This window comes from Neophocaena asiaeorientalis, unplaced genomic scaffold, assembly GCF_003031525.2.
Source record: "Neophocaena asiaeorientalis asiaeorientalis breed wild unplaced genomic scaffold, Neophocaena_asiaeorientalis_V1.1 scaffold118, whole genome shotgun sequence".
In the NCBI taxonomy this organism is placed as follows: Eukaryota; Metazoa; Chordata; class Mammalia; order Artiodactyla; family Phocoenidae; genus Neophocaena; species Neophocaena asiaeorientalis.
In genome coordinates, this window is record NW_020175528.1 from 2,430,740 (window position 1) to 2,446,239 (window position 15,500).

Consider the following 15,500-nt stretch of genomic DNA (forward strand, 5'->3'; position numbering starts at 1 on the left):
ATTTCATTAACATGAAAGGGAAATGAACTTCTATATTTTTCTAACCAGTGTTAATGGGTTTCTGACATTCGCAGCTGCCCCTAATCCTAGTGTTACATTTCTTTTATGAACCTGCCCACTGTGCATAGGGACTCCTCCTCTCCTCTCTGATGGCCTGTCTAGTTTCTGACCCTTGCCCTGTCCCTGTCCCCTTGGGGGCTGGTCTTCCTGATCATTCTCTGTTCCCTAAGAATCTGCTTTGAGACCTAGTCTGTGACCTGTAAGTGTACTCTCTCACCCCACTCCAGACTTCTCCTCCCTCACTGCCCTTCTGGTTACCTCTTAGGAAGGCTGGACTAGGGACCCGCAGAGGAAGGAAAGTGGCTGCACAAAGCAGAAATAACCCAGGGGTGCCGACTCATGGGGGCACGCTCACTGCAAAGTCATGTCTGTCCAAATGGAGGATCCTTCCTTGCCCTCCTTCACCTTCCCCACAGCTTCAATTCACTTTGTGCCAAATTAGAGCCATTTGGGTTTAAAATATAACTTTAAAAACTACAGCCAGTGTGGAGGAGTTATGGGACTATTTTCCGTTTGCAGTTTACTGTGAATTAATTTAGTCCAATTTCTTTCCTTATTCATTCTTTCATTAAACATTCACTAAGAGCCTCTAAGAGAGAGAGACAGACAGTTAGATAGGTATAGATAATTTATTATCTGACAGATCTGGAGGTCAGAAGTCCCACATGGATGTCACTGGACTAAAATCAAGGTGTCAGCAGGGCTGGGTTCCTTTGAGAGAATCCATTTCCACACCTTCGCCAGCCCCTAGAGGCTGCCCATACTCCTTGGCTCCTGTCCCTTTCTGCCATCTTTGAAGCCAGCAACAGCCAGTTGAGTTCTTCTCATTGCATCTTTCTGACCTTTCTTTTCATCACTCATCTCTCTCGGAGCACAGCAGGGACAGTTTCCCAGCTTCCTGTTCTCAGACTCAGGTGTAGATTGGGCCCCACCCAGATAATCAAGAAAAACAGCCTCATCTCAAGGTCTGTAACTTTAAGCACATCTGCAAAGTCCTTTTTGCCACATAAGGTTACATATTCACAGGTTCCCAGGATTGGGGCAAAGGTATCTTTGGGGGCCCCCAAATCCTTAAATCTACAAGCCCCAAAGCCACTGCCCAGAGCAAATTTTCTTAAAATCACTTTTCCTCTCCCATCCACTTCTTCCCAAAGCTCCAACTGCTTTTGCATCTCTTTCCTCCATATTCCCCAGACAAACCCCCAGGCCCAGCCCCTGAGCTGCTTCCTTTATCCTGGCACCCCCTCCATCCTGGGACTGGGGAGACAAAAAGTCACAAAAGGAAACCTCTCTAGTGGGCAGGAGAGTCCCCTCACACTGGTTTCTGCTTGTTGGTGTGGGCTGTAACCACCACTTATAACTCGGTTTCTTTGGGAAACCATGTTAGGGGCTCAGGTGACGTCCGCAGCTGACATCGCGCTGGCGGGTAACAGGCAGAGGCGTCTATCTCTTGGAGACCTCTGCTCCTCGTCCCCAGTGCCCCACTGATGACCAGGGACACACGGGTCCCCAGCTTCTTTCCCCTCCTAGATCCCGTCCCTCGCAGCGCCATTGGCTGCGACGACCTTGACCCGCAGCGAGGACACCTGGAGTTCTCCAGGTCCGGGCCGAGCCTGGACGAACCCTGGAACGACATTTCCTACTTCCACGCCCTCCTCCTCCTGCCTCGGACTCTTCTCCCTCCAGCTCTGGCCCCTCGCGGGTCACAGACGCCCTCCAGCCTCCGCCCCTCGCTGCGACCGCCCCTGGCAACAGTCTCCATGGCGCACACCGTACGCTGAAAGCCACCCGACCTTAAGGGAAGCAGGGACCAGGCGCCCGAGTGAGGGTCAGTGGCCGCAGGCCAGTGGCCGGGAGCGTGCAGGATGAGCGCGAGGTTGCTCCGGCACCCCGAACTGGGAGGCCCCTGGTTAGATGCTCCAGACCGGCTGGGACCCGGGCTCCGTGGAGGTTGTACTTCTGCGCCTCCCCCGCCCCAGCAACACCGGCCCTCCCCACCCTGGGACATCCCCAGGGTAGGAATTTCCGGCCTCGGTGGGTAGTGAGGATTCTTTCCGGAATCTGTTGAAATTGTTGCGTGCAGAGGCGCACGTCTGGGGTCTTGAAGAAGGCACCCAAAGCAGCCCCTCCTTGCCCTCCCTCTCCTTGTCCCCTGAGAGCCAGCCACTGTTGGAGCTGGGCTGACAGGGGACTGAGAACGGGGGATCTTTTTCCCCATCTTCCTCAGGACAGGGGGCAGGGCCCTCGGCCCAAACTCTCACCGCCTCAGCCCCCATCCCCACCGTCCCACTTCCAGGAGTGTCACAGCCAGACAAGATGAGAAAACCTATCATGGGGTGGGGTATCTACTCCTTAGGCCCCCAACAAATATTCATTAACTTACCAGCCAATCAGTGCTGGCCTTGAGTACCTAGGTAGCTGCTAACCTGGGCCACACATTTACACATTTATGGAAATGACAGAAATAAATGCTCATGATAAAATATTAAGTGAAAAACTCAAGCTTTAAGAGGGTCTTAATAGCTTTAAGGGGGTCTTAATAGAATGTATGTGTGTATACTTTGTGCTTCTGTAAATACCCAGAAAAAGCTGATGAGAAATACTTGATATTTTGAACAGTAATATTGTATAGCACCTGTCTTAGTCAGCTTGGGCTGTCATAATAAAATACCAAAGACAACAGAAATCTGTTTTTCACAGTTCTGGAGGCTGGAAATCCAAGCTCAAGATACCAGTAAGGTAGGTTTTATTTTGAAGCCTTTTCTCTTGGTTTGCAGGTGATGGCCAATTCAACAGCTTAAGGGTGGGGGGTGAGGGGGGGTAATCCTTCTGGTATCTCTTCATATAAGGGCACTAATCCTATCATTAGGGCCTCATCCTCATGACCTCATTTAATGCTAATTACCTCCCAAGGGCCCCATACCCTCACACTGGAGCTTCAACATAATGAATTTTGGGGGGTGCAAATATTCAATCCATAAAGGTATCTAATAGGTGGTACCTTAGAGTGGTTACCGATTTGGGCTGTGGAGCCAGACTGTCTGAATTTGAATCCCAATCCCAGCACTTAACCAGTGTCTGCCCTTAGACAAATCACTTAACCTCACTATGCTTCAGGTTCCCTCCCGAGCCTTTACTATGTGCCAGGATCTGTTCTTAGCATTTGTCATGTACTAGCTTATTATTCCTCATAACAATTCTCTGTCACCATCATTTCCATGTTACTGATGAAAAGAACTTTACAGTTGTTATCTCATTTAATACTCACAAATGTCAAAGAGGTAATATTCCCACCATTTTTACAGATGAAGAAAATGAGGTCCGGGGAAGTGAAGTTGATTACCCACAATCACCCCACTAATAACTGACAGACACAGGATTCAAACCAGTTCTGCTTGACCCAAAGCCTGGGACGACCACTTCTCACCCACACAGTCTCTCATGATGCCATGCAGCGTTTGCCAATTGCCTGATGATAAGCATCGCCCAAGATGCTTTCCAGAAATGATCTTGAGAGTCAGTAAGCTCAGTTCTGTTTCCAGCCAGAGCAAACCCCTTCTTTCCCTTTCCAGGTCTCATTTTGTTCCAAGAAGTTAGACCAGCCCCAAGATGGCAGATAGGTTTGGGTAGCTGCCAAGTCTGGTTGTTCTTCAGCAGCTGCTGGAGCACATAGCTGTGAGCAGAATTCTGGGGCTACAGCTGGGTGGTAGCCATGGGTCGGGGGACTGGTAGGGTGAATAATTATCTTGGTTTGCCCAGCATTTCCCTGGTTTTAGCACTCAAAGTCCTGGGACAGTTGGTCATCCTAGTGATGGCTTAGATGGATTAGACAACCTATAAACTCCCAACCAGAGCTATTAATAATGTGATTTTCCCTTACCCCAGTACCTGTGTCTCTACATTCTTCTGGGTTCACTCTCCCTTTCCAGAATGTTTTTCACTCATGATGGGTTGATTTGTTATGCAAGTGTGACCTAATTTGAAAATGTGAACTACCCCCAGTAGCTCACATGGCATCTAACAGATGTTGCTAGCTTTCTCTTGAAAATTTAAAATATCCCAAAGTGCCCTGTAAGTTTGCAGTGCCTCCGTGCACCTCAGTACACAGTTTGGGATCTGTGACTCTGAGACATGAAGCATTTCTAGAGAGAAAGAGAGATATTAAATAATGTCAAAAGGGTATATCCCCTAGGAAAATTTATCAGTTCTAAATTTGTAGGTACCTAGTAACATAGCTTTAAAATATATAAGACAAAAATTTATGGTACAAATAATAAATGCTGGAGAGGGTGTGGAGAAAAGGGAACCCTCCTACACTGTTGGTGGGAATATAAATTGGTGCAGCCACTATGGAGAACAGTATGGAGGTTCCTTAAAAAACTAAAAATAGTGTTACCATATGATCCAGCAATCCCACTGACAAAATCAGTACTGATTCTTGCAGCCAGCAGAATAATAATAACATCAATAATAATACAAAAAAGTGCTTCCACTATGTGCCAGGCATTGTGCAGTGCTTTATAAACTTATCTCATTTAACCCTTATGACAACCATAATCCATTTTACAGATGGGGAAATGGAGGCTTGAAGAAGAGTGTTTTATAACTTATCGGAGGCCTCCCAGTGAATCAAGTGGTGGAGACAAAACTAAAATCCAGGTCTGCTCCCCTCCAAAGCCCACATTCTTAACCGCTGTAATTACTGCCTGGCACGAATTATGGCCATGAAGAGGATTATGACACTTCTAAATCAATGTGTCCTTGGAAATATTTAGTATCCACTATTAATGTTAATCGTGTTCCTTAATAATTGAGTTCCATGCGTACTGCCCACATTTTAAACAACCTAAAAGAAAGAACCTTGTCCCATGAGTGCAGACCTTGCAAATTGACATTTTCTGCTCTCTTTTGATTCCCCACTCCCATTTTAAGATTAGTGAAGCACTGGGACTTCCCTGGTGGCACAGTGGTTAAGAGTCTGTGCTCCCAATGCAGGGGTCCCGGGTTCGATCCCTAGTCAGGGAACTAGATCCCACATGCATGCCGCAACTAAGAGTTCGCATGGGACAACTAAGGAGCCCAAGTATCGCAGCTAAGGAGCTGGTGAGCCGCTACTAAGGAGCCCACCTCCTGCAACTAAGAAGCCCACCTGCTGCAACTAAGACCCAACACAACCAAATAAAATAAATAAATAAAAGTAGGAAACTTTCTAATATACACATGTATATCTGCAAAAAAAAAAATCCTGCGCTCAAAAGACTCTTTAAAAAAGAAAAAAGGATTAGTGAAGCACTTTATGATTTTCAGAGAAGGGTATGCAGCAATATTTGCTAACTTTTAGTGGGGAAAGTGTGATCTGCTCCTTAAAAAGACATCTGTGTGTTGGGTTTCAGGGCAAGTTACTGTTTTCAGAATCCAAGTGGAATCTAACACTATGAAACGATGCCAAGAGAAAAGGAAGGACAACGAAAAACTAAAGGAGCACCCCTACCCATTGTTCCAACTCTTCAAAAGTTTCTGAAAACATATGAGAAGCACTGTGCACAGACTCAGACGTCCGTGTGTCCAGCCATCAAAAGGGACTTGAAAACCAGCATCAACCATGAACGGATTCTCAGGAAGGTGAGTGTGTCCTCTCCTTCCCTTATGCTTCCCTGAAATGAATTGATGAGGGTTTCCTCCCAAGGAACATGGGTCCTTAATCCCCTCAAGCCCAGAACTGGTGGTGTCACCCGCTCTGCGTTCCTGCTGCGTGCTGTCCAAAGCCTGACTCTGGCACCAAGGTCTGCTCAGCACTTCTCCTACCATCCCCCTCCCCTCTCCCAATCTGCCCATCCCCGTCCTTCCAGCAGGTCTGCCTTGTCTCACACCATTTCACTTCTGGAACGGACAACCCACCCCTCCTCCCATTCCACGTCTGGAGAACCCAGCTCAAAAACACCACTTCTGTCATCATTGCAGGACCTCCCTCCCCAGCACTCCTGACCCCTCCAAAAGAATGTCTCCTTGCCTTGACAGCTGGCGTGTCCAGGCCATCAGGCCAGACTTGCACACACCCACGCCTCCATTCTCACTTGGAGTGAGAGCAGCAAACACATCATTTGGATTTCAGAAAAAAATCTGATGTCTTATCTTTGCTGAGATTAAATCTAGGGATTGGGTATAAGGGGAAAAGAAGAGAGGCCAGCAGTGGAGCTAAGTGGTCAACTCTTGGGACGGAGTACCTGACAGACCAGAAGGAGGAGACTGGCACCCAAAGACAGACTGTCCAGCTTTACAACTTTTCTATCACCAGCCCAGAAAGACAGTCTGTGTTTTAATAATCACATACCTACTGATTTCCTAAAATGCTGCGTTAAACAAGAAGACAAATTAAACAAAATAATTAGATAGAGACAGGTGGTTTTAAGAATCATTGCTTTGGACTTTCTCTGGTGGCACAGTGGTTAAGAATCCGCCTGCCAATGCAGGGCACATGGGTTCGAGCCCTGGTCCAGAAAGATCCCACATGCTGCGGAGCAGCTAAGCCCCTGAGCCACAACTACCGAGCCTGGGCTCTAGAGCCCGCGAGCCGCAACTACTGAGCCCATGTGCCACAACTACTGAAGCCTGCCTGCTTAGAGCCCGTGCTCCGCAACAAGAGAAGCCACCTCAATGAGAAGCCCATGCACCATGCGGAAGAGAGCCCCCGCTCGCCGCAACAAGAGAAAGCCCGCCCTCAGCAATGAAGACCCAACGCAGCCAAAAATAAATAAATAAAATAAAATAAATCATTGCTTTAACGTGACTGTCACACAAATCCATTACACCCATATTTTCCTGAATGTGTTTGGGGCTGGAAGGGTGATTACATTGCACCCCACACAAAGAGACCCTCCTGGACTTCCTCTCTACCATCTCTCTCTTTCGCCTGAACTCCCACTTCCCAGGGCAGCTGCCCTCCTCCCTCTCTCCTCTGGTCCCTTTGGTCTCTCCCTCTCCACCTCTTCTACTCTCCTGTTCCCCACCTGCCCTCCTAGGTCTTTCTAATTCCTTCTTTTGCGGTTGCTTCTCTGGGCTCCCCCTGCACACACACACATCTCCCAGCTCATCCCAATGGAGGAGCTTCCCAGAGTCATCCTTTTTGTGGTAAAATAATTACTAATTCATTTTTCTCCTATGTAGGTTTTATAATTAGGCTGCACTACTTAATCATAAGGGTTCGTCATAAATCTTGTTCAAGTTTATAACCTCGTCAGCAATGTTTTCCAAACATTTTAAATTACAATCACCATCAGAAATATAATTAACATCATGACCCAGTATATAAGTACTGGAGTGAATCAGTATGACCATAAGAGCTGTTTATGTTGGGTGGGTTGCTTTGGTTGGGTCTCCATTTTGATGTTGAATATCACTAAAATAAAGGTCTCATGAGACAATTACTCCTTACAGCATAGTATACACTCAGATCATCTCCCTTCTTTTCTATTTCGTTAAAGAAAGAAAAGAAAAAAAGGTGGTTACAATCCACTAAATTGATATCCCGACCCAAAGAGGGACAGTAACATGCTGGAAGAATCTCTGCCCTGTGGGACTTTTCATGGAGCTTTGCATATGGCAGGGACACCCTAAGTTTGTGTTGAATTATCACCCCGATGCACACTTGATCCACAGATAATAACTATTTTAAATGTTCTTATGATGTTATCTAATGACAATATTCTTTCTCCACGTATTTTACAACCTCTCTTTATGGTGCCCACCTGTAGCTTTTTTCTTACATTCTAGTTTATACTTGTAAGACCTGATGGCTCCCCACCAAGCATCCTACCAATTTCCTTGGAACCTTTGCTCATGACAGCCCAGGATGAGTGTTACATGCTGGGGAGACAGATCTGCATCTGCGGCTTTCGGCTGAGCAACCCAGAGATCACCAGACTCTTGAGTCATGCGTTTTAAAAATAGCTCTGCAGTTAACCTTAAAGTTGAATATAAGCATATTACATCATGTGTTCCAGCTATAATTTATTTGGTTGTTTTGGGAAAAAAAACAAGTATTTTTCATGAAGTATTTCAAACATATAAAAGTGTAAAAAATAATAGAACTGACATCTATGTACTCACCGTCATGTAATATACTTTTTAGGGAATGAAAATTGCATATAATAGCTAAAGTGTCATCTTACTTCCTTTCCCTCATCTACTTCCCAGAGGTACCACTAGCCTAGAGTTGATGTGTATCAACCCCGTGCATGTTTTTATACTTTTTTGACATATGCATGTATGTTTTTACTTACATACATGGAATTGTATGATGTGGCTTACTCTTTTACTTATGTTGTCAAGATTTCTCCATGCTTATTACTTTTGACTGTTATCATATCACACATAATCTTCATTCCTGAATGACAGTTTTGCTGGCTATACACTTATAGATTAAATACTATTAGTTTTTAAATTGAACTTCCATTATTGTGACTGAGAAGTCATGGACAGGACTTTACTTCTGGAAAGAGCAAATCAGATAATTCAGATCAATCCTTTTGCTGAGGGCAACAAGAAGCTACAACACACAATATGGGATATAAAGCAGCTTGATTCCTACTTCACTTCATACCCCAGAATCAATTCCAGATGGATTATAAATTTAAGGCAAAACAATAAAGTTTCTAGAAGGTACTATAGGACAATACCATCATGACTCTGGGGTTGAGAAAAACTTCTCAAACAGGACCCAAAAAGCACTAATTTTTCTAGTCTTTTGCCTTTTTGAAAATCCCTTATTTTATTTCTCTGTGTTCAACTTTTATTTTATAATCTGTCTAATAGTTTCAATAATCTGAATTATTTTAGAGTCTGATATTGCTGACTCTTGCTTCTTCTGACTCTTACTTATGGTGACATTTCTTTTTATGTTTTTGTCACTTCTTTTTGACTGTGAATTCATATTTCATGAAAAAAAAAAATAGTTGTAGCAATTCCTTGAGCTCTGATTTGCAGACGGCTTTCTCCAGAGAGGATTTGTAGTTGTTTCTGCCACATACTCAGAGCTACATGAAACTAAATTCTTGACCTGAGGTTTCTTTGAGCCACCCAAGTGATGTTAATTCAGGGTGCAAACCTGTGCTAAGGCTAGTTTGTGAGTTCTCAGGGGTTGTGTTTTTTTCCATATGCTCAGTATCAGTTTGAGATGGGCCATTTTCCCTGGGATCCTTTGAGGAAGGGAGAGTTGGGTTTATTCCCAGTTCATCCTTAGTCTAAGGACATAGCACTATAATCCACTTTATGTTTTGGGCCACACCTCTATGTAGGATTTCCTGTTGGACTCTTCACCTTGGGCCTAATCTCCTATCCCCTGGACTGTATGATCCATTACAATCAAAGCTCAAATCTGCTGTTTTAGTGATGCTCTCAAAAGGAAACCTGGCCTCAGTGCCCTCTAGGGTCCTACTTTCTCTCATTCATTGACCTTTGTGTATTTCTCACTAACCTGCCAGTCAATGAACACATTTTAAAAAGATATTTTTAAAACTCTTAGAAGAACGCATGCGGAAAAGCTTCATGATATTGGATTTGGCAATGATTTCTTGGATATGATGCTAAAAGCACAGGCAACAAAAGAAAAACTAGACGCATTGGACTACATCAAAATGAAAAACTTCTCTGCTTCAAAAGACACAATCAACCGAGTGAAAAGGGAGAAAATACTTGCAAATCATATATCTGATAAGGGCTAATATCCAGAATATATGAGTTCTTTAACTCATATAACTCAACAACAAAAAAAATAAGCAACCTGATTTAAAATGGTCAAAGGACTTGAATAGACATTCTCCAAAGAAGATATACAAATGACCAATAAGCGCATGAAAAGATATTCAACATCATTAATCATTCGAGAAATGCAAATCAGAACCACAATGAGATACCATCTCATGTCAACTAGGAGGGTTACTATCAAAAAAAGCAGAAAATAATATGTTGATAAAGATGTAGAGGAATTGGAACCCTTGTGCACTATTGGTGGAAATGTAAAATGGTGCAGCCACTATGGAGAATAGTATGGCGGTTCCACAGAAAATTAAAAAGAGAACTACCCTATCATCACTATGTATCATCTTGGTACATACCCAGAAGAATTCAAAGAAGGGTCTCAAAGAGATATTTGTACATTCATGGTCATGGCAGCATTATGCACAAAATCCAAAGACGGAGGCAACCCAAATATCTATTGACAGACCAATGGGTAAACAAAGTATGGTATATACTAGAATATTATTCAGCCTTAAACAGAAAGGAAATTCTGACACATGCTACAACGTGGATGAACCTTGAAGAATTCATGCTAAGTGAAATAAGTCAGAAACAAAAGGGTATTGTATCATTTCACTTATATAAGATACCTAGAGTAGCCAAATTCAGAGACAGGAAGTAGAATGGCAGTTACCGGGGGCTGCAGGGATGGGAGAATGGGAGCGTTTGTTTAATAGGTACAGCGTTTCAGTCTTGCAAGATGAAAAAAGTTCTGGAGGTGGATGGTGGTGAGGCTTGCACAATAATGTGAATATACTTAATGCCACTGAACTTTACCCTTAGAAATGATTAAGATGGTAAATTTTATATGTATTTGACCACAACTTAAAAGTAAAATTTTAAAACGATATTTTAAATATATAACCAGAATTTTTGGTTGTTTTTATTCAGATGGTTAGTTAGGGTACCCAGTCCATCCAAGCTGGAAACAGAAAGCTGTCCTTGAATGTTCACAGTGATCCTTAGCAGTTCCTTAAAATGTACCCTTCTCGGTAATCTGGAGGCTGCTGAGGAATTCTATCCGAGATGGCCGTGGTCTTGCCCACAGCAGTGCGGGTGCCCCAGGGAGCAGTGCTGGTGCCCCAGTGGGGGGACACTGCAAACCACTGGCTGAGATCTTCAGGACTTGGTCCAGAGTTTGTTTTGCACAGACCAATGTTAGCATCAGCAGTGATGTGTCACATGGCCTCCTCTGTCAGAAACACAGCTTCAGAAATCTGATCCAGCACTCAAACTAGACTTTCTCTCATTAAAGAGGCCTCAGGCACCAGCTCCGTAGTTAAAGTTACAAGGGCTTGTTTATGCTCAACCGAGGTATAATTTGGAATCTTTTTTTTTTAAGACAACTAATGCAGCATTTTATTGACAATGGAAACCAACACATCAGTAAAACAGAACAGAAAGTTCATAAACATACCTAATGACTATAAAGCCAACAGACAAACAAAACTAACACCTAATAAAGGTACTAAATCAGTTGGGTAAGAGTGGATTATTCAATAAGAGGCAGAATCTACAAAAGGAAAGTTAAATTTGACAGCATTATGAAAAATACTTCCACATAAAGCAATTCACAAATTAAAAAAACAAAATGCAAAGGCACAACAAAACAAAGCAGATGGAATATTTTTTGCACAATAAATGACATTTAGAAGATTTAGATCCTTATTCAGTACCTAGAATATAAGAAAAACAGAAAAATGTGCAAAGAATACAAATGGGCAATTAATGAAAAGAAAAGCAAGAGAAAGAAAGGAAGAAAGAAAGAAATACAAGTGTAAATAAGTTTAAGAAAATTATTAACTTTACTACTAACCAAAGAAATACAAATTAAAACAGCAGTTATTTTCACCCATAAAGTTTCCTTTTTGCTAAAACTAAGAGAGCTGGTGGTTGGCAATGATGAGGTTAAATACCACTCTAAGCTATTTGCAGAGAATTTAAATTGATTCAGCTTTTCTGGGTAGCGTTTTGTTTTCTTTTGTTTTTAACATCTTTTTTGGAGTATAATTGCTTTACAATGGTGTGTTAGTTTCTGCTTTATACGCAAGAGTGGAATCCTATCTCTGACCAACATGTCATTACCTCACAAAACCCTAAATCCTCCGAACCCCACCAAAGTCACTTTCAGGCTTAAATTCTGAACTGAGGGAATTCTCAGGTTGTGGTGATTCTAACTGCTAAAAGGTGGCCTTCCTGATTTGATACTCTCTGCTATCAGGTAGGGGTTTAACTGTCATTGCGATCCTTTGTTATCGCAAGAAATGACCTGGCCTTAGGCTTGTGCTTATATTATGCTACAATATATCTTCTCTCATCATAAAGCTTGATGTTTCCCGTACAATTTTTCAATGAGTCTTCATTTTAAAGGGAAATTATTTTGTGTTCATGCCACTTTCTCCTTGGGTAATTAGGAAGTTATCTTAGAAGCCAAAATGTTGAGGTAATTAACATGAGTGACTTTGAAGTAACTTATAAAAACACAGAGCATATTTATTTTCATCGTGTCAGCACTTTTTACCTTGCGTTCTCAGGCTTTGCTTCTGGAATCGAAGGGGCGCAACCCCTGCCCGTTTACCACCCTCAAACTCATTGATTGCAGGATGGATCCGTGGTCTTTGGGGAGACTTGGGAGGGCTCTGCAGTTCAGCAGGTGCATTTTCTTGTCCTCGATTACTGCAAGTAAGGTGGAATGCGGAGTTGCTTCAAGGCCCTTCCTGCTGTCAGCGGGGGGAGGCAAAGGCAGGGGAGGGAAATGTCCTGGTTCCTTGTGCTTCATCAAGTCATCACTGAAAGGGGACACTGTGAAGCGTCCTTAGAGTTCATGTCCCTGAGTAAATGTTAGGGTTCTCAAAAAGAGTCACTAGGGCTTCCCTGGTGGCGCAGTGGTTGAGAGTCTGCCTGCCGGTGCAGGGGACACGGGTTCGTGCCCCTGTCCAGGAAGATCCCACATGCTGCGGAGCGGCTGGGCCTGTGAGCCATGGCCGCTGAGCCTGTGTGTCTGGAGCCTGTGCTCCGCAACGGAAAAAAAAAGAGTCTCTAGTCATTCATTTATTCCTTCAACAAATATTTGTTGAAGGCCAGTTTGTACAAGGCACGGTGCTTGTTGCTAAGGAACATATAAATATATTTAAGGCAGTGCCACTGTCCAAGGGAGTCCTCGGTATAGTAGAGGGAGGAGACGTGCTCTTGATTATGTATAGTGCAAGGGAGAAAGTCTGAATATCACAAAATATGTCCATATACATTTTAGTGGTAGTTTGGATAAGGGAAACCACGATTCCCTAGGTGATGGGTCAGTATTCACCAGGAGAGGAGGTGGGAGGAAGGGTAGTGATAATAACAATAACAGCTAATGGTTATTGAGTGCTTACTGTGTGCCAAGCACAGTGCATGGACTTTCTCATTTCTTCTCCCAACAATAAATAGATGTTTACCACTACGTAGAGATGTATGATACATAATGATAGATATGTACCATTTCTAACCCTTGAGTATAGGTGAGGAAAGACTCAGGGGGATTAATTGGTTTGTTCAAGGCCATTCAGCTCTTAGGGATGGAGTCTAGATGTGAATTCAGGTGTCTGAATCAGAGCCTACCTCTGATCCATGCTACTAGATTGCTGGGGTCTATAATCTACCATCCATAAATAATTTCAAACTGCTTGTGTGATCTGGGGTAGGTCACGTGACTTCTCTGATCTATAATGAGATGATCTCTTCCACTTCCTAAGTCTGTGATTCTGTGATTCTTCCCATGGAGTCAGGTGATGCCTTGTACTCAAAAGGCCAGTGGGCTGTGAAGTGAAAGAGATGAGTCATGCCTGAGAAGTGGTATCACAATGACACCAAGGCCCCATTAAAGGACTAGGATCTTATTAGAGCCCTGGCAGTGACAGTGGACAAGTCCATCGGCAAGAGCTGGGGGGGACAGTGGACAAGTCCATCGGCAAGAGCTGAGGGGAGCCAGTGTTCTGTGGAGGTTCTCCAGCTTTCTGAATTGCTGGGAGAAGCCGTAGTCAGGGTCTCCTAACACAGGGCCGCAGAAGGTCAGGCTCCTTGGGATACCATGCAGTGACGCAGGATTGGTCACGGGGTCTCCCCAGCTCCCCACCTGGGCCAGGCAGACCCAGCCCCACTGCTAAGAGACCCCTCTAGACTCCAGTTCCTGTGCTGGACCCAAAGATCTGCACTGGGGAGAGGAAAGAAGCAATTCCCATCTTCAGGAAACAGCTTACTTTAATCGTCCGTGGAAATCCTGCTGCTGCTAAGACACCTAGATTTGTCAGGGTTGAGTAGGTGGGGTCAGCACCGGGACCTCAACACTGGTCAGATTGCAGGTTACCAGCCTCTGGGGATTGGAGTCCCTTCCTCACTGTCTTCCCTGATAGGCTGTGAAGTCCAGCAGGCAGGATACCCCTCCTTCTTATACACAGCTGCATCCCCACAGCCGCCATGGTAGCTGGTCCTCAATAATTACTCACTGAATGAATTAATAAATTTTCAAAGTTATTTCTGTTACTACTACTCACTTCATTTTAAAGTTCAAGCCTTGACATTCCAAATTCCCTGAAGATGTCCCGTTACCTCATTGGTCCTCAATTTATTGACCTAATACCTACCTACCCCTAGAGGCTGTTGTCGGCTTGAATGAGTTGACGGGTGTTCGCTTTGCAGACTCTAGTGACTGTGCAATACAAGGCAAGGAGCACCTCAGGGCCAAGGAGAGCCAAGAGGTTGAACTTTCTTGAACCTACCCTGGACGTGGCTTAAAAGACTTCTCCTTACAGAGTCCTAGTACCACGGGGTCTTCCCCGCCTCCTTGGTCCCTGCCAGCTGGGCCACCTCTCCTGTCTTCAGGATTCACAGCTTGCTCTGTGTCTGCTCCCTGAATGGGTACTTCAAACAGCCCTCCGCTCGCCTTGCCCGGGAGGCAGACTCTGGTTCCCCCTCCTCCACACACAGGCTGCCCCCCCAATCATCCCACCCCCACCCCCCAGCCATAGAATCCCAAACTGAGGACCAGCAAAAGTGCCTCTAACTGCCCTGGGGAGTGCCTTAAAATTAATAATCTAATGGTGACATAGTTTTAAAAGTTACTTACTTGCTCCTATCATTTTTTTTTTTTTAGATTTGCAAATGAAGAAATTGAGAGTATTTTCTCAGGCCTGGAGAACAATCAAAGGCTTCAAGGCCTTAGTCTGTGCTACTGTGGTCTAGGGCCACAGAGCGGGTCGAGGCTGGGCTCCGTCATACGCCAGAGTGCCATTTGGTGAGAGGGTCCCCTGCTCCCCCTCCTACAACTTGGCACTGTTCTGTCTTGGCTTGTATAACTAGTTACTTACAGAGCCTACTAGTCCATGAGTTCCTTTGATTTTTTTGTTATGATGTTTTTAATCATCTTCTTCCCCTCCAGTTATTTTGTTCTCCTTTTCTTAAGTATAATAGAAAGGTCCTTTAGTTACATTTGAGAATCAAGGATGTCATGCTAAATGCATATTTTGGCCAGTTGATGTGGCTACTAGGTCCATTTTTTATGATGTGGTCTATTATTATGATTATTTATTATTTTGTAACTAGGTCTATTATTTTATGAGGTGAAGACCCAAATCCCAGTTTGAGAAAGTGGAAAGAACAGCAAATGA